Source organism: Arachis hypogaea, chromosome 10 (genome assembly GCF_003086295.3).
Source record: "Arachis hypogaea cultivar Tifrunner chromosome 10, arahy.Tifrunner.gnm2.J5K5, whole genome shotgun sequence".
Lineage (NCBI taxonomy): Eukaryota > Viridiplantae > Streptophyta > Magnoliopsida > Fabales > Fabaceae > Arachis > Arachis hypogaea.
The window spans coordinates 86,003,851-86,009,850 of NC_092045.1; positions in this window are offsets into that span (position 1 = coordinate 86,003,851).

The window sequence follows — 6,000 nt, forward strand, 5'->3', positions numbered from 1 at the left end:
TCACTTTTTCATAAGATTTTTTACAAAATATAACTCGAAAAAAAATCTTTTCACCTAAACAAGCCCTTCGTCTTCTCCATCCTCGTTCTCTTCCCGTCCATCAATTTCATCACAATCACCTCTTTCTTCTTCTTCTTCAAGCGCGTGTTCAGCACGTGAATAGGTCATCTTCTCCTTCACCTCGAGCTGCTGCTTCTTCTTCGTCGTCGTCACTGTTGAGCTTCTCAACGAGCTTAAGCTTCTTCTTCTCGCGCCTCCTCTCGTCCTCATCCTCGTCGAGGTAATCGTCATCGTACTCAATGATGTTGTACCTCACATTCCGGCGCCGGAGGCTTCGCCGGATATCCGATTGCTCGGCCGATTGAGACTCGGCGGAGCGCCGCGCCAGATCCGCCTTCGATGGCCTTCCCTTCTTCTTTCTCTTCCCGATCTGACCCATCAGAAAACCCGCTCCCTTGTCCCCCACTTTCTCTCTCTAGTTTCTCTCTCTTGCTTGGCTTTGCCTTCCTCCATTTCCCATTTTCCTTTGCTTTTTTTTCTTCGATGGAGGCGCAGGTGTGCTAGCTCCGAACCTGAGGCTCGGGTCAGTCAAAAGAAGTTGAGTGAATTATTAATTACTTAATTTTCAGCAGATAGGCTTTGGATCAAAGAATAAGAAAAAGAAAGAAAAGTTAACCTTTTTTTATTCCTTTAGGGTGTGTTTGTTTGAGAGGAAAATGGGAGGAAGGAAATAGGAAGGAAAGAAATTAGAAGGAAAATAATTATTTTCCTTTGTTTGGTTGAATGGAAAACTTAAAAGGAAAAAATGAATAGTGTAAAAAAATGGGTGGGATCCATTAAAAATTTTTTCCCTCCAATAATGGATGGCAAATGGAAGGAAAATATATTTTCTATTAATATTCTAATATTACCCTTTAATTTTTAATATATTTTAAAATATCTAAGGATAAAATTGTCTTTTTATAACATTATATATTATTTCCTTCCTTCTCATTTTCCTTTCATCCAAACATATCCAAGGAAAATAAAATTCCATCCAATTTCTTTCCTTTCTCTTCTTTCCTTTCTATTTCCTTCCTTTCTATTTCTTTCCTTCCAACCAAACAAAGCCTTAGAAATTATAATAAAAATACTTTTAATTATTAAATCACTTACAAAAACATTTTTAAAATTTTTAATAAAAATACTTTTAAAATATTTGAAAACATGACAAACCTATAGGTATTGTCATTGTCGTATTACGGTAAAGATGCAAATTGGTATAGATATTCTTTTACTTTTATTGTTGTATTGACATGTGGGTTTACTGTCTTCTAAAAAATTTTATCTCAAATTTTTGAATGGGATCATTTAGTTGTGGCTAAGCCAAGCCTCTCCCACACATCAGTAGTGATTATCGTTGGGGTTCTTGAGTAGTAAGAGGTCTTTTTTATTTAAATGGTTAGTCTGGATTGATAATTTTAAAAATTAATGAAAATAAGGTATTTTTAGGTCCACTAAAAAAATAAATGAAATTAGGACTTTTTATTTAAATAAAATAATAGAAGATCAAATTTATATGTGAATCCCTTAAATGAAGTTTAAAAATGTGAATCTTCTAAACTATATAATATATAAATCGTTCTAGAGTGATGTGAGTTAGATAATGTATGAAACATGTTACTCTAGGACGATTTATGTATGAAATTTATTGGACAAATGCATATAAATTGTCCCAGACCAATGTATTTTTTAAGTTGTATGTAAATCGTTCCACCTTAGTATGAATTACATTTTTTTACCTAAAGTCCACAACCCTGACACGATTTAGATGTAAATATACAACCTCAGTACTCAAACACGATTTGCATGCAAATCCAAAACTAATAAATATATTTAGACATAATTTTAATTTGCACTTAAATATTTCTAGGTTGAATATTAATTTTTCAATAAATTTAGCAAGTGAAAATTTTAATTAATTAAAAGAATGAATATAAAATATTTTGTTACAACAAAGATTTATCTTCTGAAATAAAAAAAAACTTCATTTAAAAGATTAAATTATTATGTATCAATAACTCTATTTAAAAAAAGGTAAAAGTAAAAACTTTTTTAATATTTTTTTTTTAAATCTATCCTAATGTGCAATCGCTTTTTTCTATTTATCAAAAAAAAAATTACATTTTCAAAAAATCAAGATGACCTTTATATTTTTTGTTTAATGAAGTTAAGTTCTCAGGTAAAAAAAAATTAGTAAAAATTGTTTTTAGCATAGTTATTAAATTCAGTTTAATTTTGTTAGTGGAATTGGTAAATTTAGTTTGACTTAGTTGATTGAATTGAAAATTTGGTCATCAATTCTTATTGGGTCATTAAAAATAATAACAATAACATTCTTTATTACAACTTAATCTTTCAATAACAATAATAATAATAACAACATTAATATTCGACAAGAAAAAAAAGATTCTTTTAAATGTGATGGCATTTTTATGTTATCTATAAGTTAATTTGATTACTATTTAACTAAGTGAGGTTCTAATATTTTTGCACATTCAATTAGCATTAAATAAGTGTTTTAACTTAAAAAATTCTAATTTTATATCAACTTGACAATGAATATATAGTGTTTTTGTCAAAAACGAGCTTTTAATTTTTAGTTAGAAACAATCTTCTACCATTAATAAATAAAATAAATATATTGGTAATAAATTAGTCATAATATTAATCTAAACTTATCTATAATTATATATTATTGTTGATAAAATTTAAGAGAAAATTTTATTTTTCTTCTCTAAAAGATACTAAAATAATATTTTTTTTATAAAATATATATTTTCTTTTTTCATAACTTTTAAAAAACTTTTTCTTTAACCCATTTTAAATTATTTGTATTAATTATTATCACAGTATCTAAATTGTGAATATTACTAATATATGTAATATTTATTAATTAAATAAAATCAATAACAAAGTATTGATTTAAAATGAGTTCATGATCTTTATATTTAATTTTTTATATTCTAATGTAACTATTTTCAGGATTAAAGTTTTTTTAATTGTAATAGAAATTAGAAATTTTGAATTTACTTTAAAAAATTAAAATACTTTTTTAATTAATTTACATACGACTAAAAAATATTATAAGGGGGTTGAATTGTACTTTCTGGTCTAAGAACCAAAGATAATATACATTATAAATACATAACTCTCCAATTTTTTATTTCAAAATTTTTCACTCATATAATTATTTCACTTAATTACAAATTAAAAAAAAATCAAGTCAATTTCACTACAATCAAACCCAAGGACCATTTATATATAAATATTGCATAATTAAACTCTTCTTATAAATTTTTTTTTGTTTGTATTTTTTAGTCATTTTAATACATGTGTCAAGTATATAAATTAGATACTATTAGAATTTAGAAGCATTTAACAGATTAATAGAAAAAATAGTTAAGTAAATATGTAAATAATTGAAAACATAATGCCAATTTTTAAATATACTTCTTAATTGAATAATAAAATATTATTATTATTATTAACAATTTTAAGTATTATATATATATATATATATATATATATATATATATATATATATATGACATATTATAAATATATGAATAAATAAATTTGCAAGTAATTAAAAGGGATACAAAATATGGATAGAAAAATGGTAAGTTGAATTAGAATATGAGCAATGTTATATAATCGCTAACAAACATTATTATTTTTTATTAACAATAATTTATATCTATATTTACAAATATTTTACACACAAAAATATATAATTTGTATTTATATTTACTAGAGTTTTATACATATAAATTAATACAATTTGTACCTATATTTTTTAGAATTTGCATACAAAAATTAATAAAATTTATTTATTAAAATAATTTAATATTTGTGCCGCCTAAATAATGACCAAAATTATTAAAAGTTGCTAGTTTCCAAAAATTTCTCAAAAAATAATAGTTTACAAATGAATTGAAGAAAGTCATGTAACTCTTTTTTCATTTTTGAATTATACAAGAAAAAAATTCTCTTTGATATATATTATATAAAATTAGTTATCAATTTTCTCTATCAGTTAAAAAGTACATATGCCATAATTTTTGTAAAAGTAATTATATCAATTAAAATTAAATTCATATTTTAGTTAATTAATATTTTTTGTCTTAGCTAATTAATTTTATTATTGGTATTAAAAGGTTAAAATTCTTTTTTATTTTTCTTGCAGGACCCATTAAGGATTAAAAAAAAATTGAGTCAAAGACCAACTTATATACAAAAAGAGATATGCAACATAAATGGCTTCTTTTTTGTTGTGCCTAACCAAGCCAAGCTACCAACTTTCTAGGTCCTCGCAGCTGGCCAGATTGCTTCCCCAATATAAAGATAAAATAGTACACATGAAGAATTATGTTATGAAAATATCTGTAAACTTAAATATGTACACTATAATAATGAACACTTTATACACTTATAAATTTCTCACTAATATTGTATCAAATCCCAACTTTTAGGAATGCATGTTCTAAGTGATTCTTAAAGCAAGAAAATGATATCACACTATTTCTTCACAACAATGGGCACTATTAATGCACATACAATATTCTTCTCCAAATGTATATTAACCCCCAAATTTTTTAGAGACACCGATTATAATTATACATTGAAGTAATTTCATCTTCAAGAATCAACAAAGAGTTACACAACTCTTTTTTTATAATGTGATACTCAGAGAGAGAGAAAAAAATCAAAATTCTCTAAAAAGTATCTATTTATAGGTATTTATCTTGCAGATGCCAAAAAATTAGTGATAATGAATCATTTTATCAATTAGTTGTTGTAGGCTTTCTAATACTTATCTAATCAATTGCATTATATATCGAATCGATCGTGTTTTTTAGCCAGTGTATAAAATATTTAAATTTTTACTCTTCCAATCATTTGGTCTAACCGATTGATCTAACCCACTAATCGAATAATTACTCATTAACATACATAAAGAATCTTATAAAAATAGATTGTAACTAATAGAATTAACTAAGTAGCTTTTTAATAATTCTGTTATAAAGAGTAAAATTAGTTACTTAGGGGTGTTAGTACGCATATATATATATTTCACTCTAATGTAATAATGATCAATGAATAATATTTTTTTAATTTTTTTTTTTTTGTATAGTCTCATTCTTCAGTTAATTTTTTTTTCTTCTATGGTAACACAGAGCAATAAAAATTCATAAAAAAAAATCATCAACAATCCATCACTTTTTATTTTCCGAACATTTTATACACGTACTGCAACAAGGAGTTTTTTTAGTGCAAAAAGTATTTTCAAGATTTTTATTATTTAAATTTTTTTATAAATCATGATCATTAAATTTTTGAATCAATAGTTAAAATTTAAAACTTTTATTAATAACATAATAATTATATTTATATTTAAATGTTTTTAAAATTAATTCTATTTTAAAATTTTATTTTTTTCCTTTGTCCCCTCTTCTTTGCAGCACGTTGTTTCTGGTGACCAAAAATTCCGATAGTGACAAAGGGACGACAACGTCAGTGATGTTTTCCGGTGTCTAGAGGAGCGACAGCGCAACCTCCAGCAGCTCCACGACAGTGTAAATTTCCTCCTTCGCGAGACCTGCTTCTCTCTCGACGATGACGACAACCCAGCAGCAACGGTGAGGGATCGGTGGCGCTCTTCGAAAGATGATACGTGCGATGGGCCCAGTGACGGTAGAAAAAGCCAAGACGACAGCGATAGGCTCTCCCAATGGCGAGTTTGTAGCAGCTCCCTCTAGCGCTCTCTCTCTCTCTCTCACGCATCTCTCTCTCCCTTGCGATGGCTCTACAACGACAGCGGCAGCTCAACGACGGAACGGCAGCGACGATGCAACCAGACGCAACGAACGGTGGCGGCGGCACCCTCCCTGTTGGTTGTTGAGAGAAGATGTGAGAAAAGGAAGAAGACGAGGATATTTATGTAATTATTATTTTATT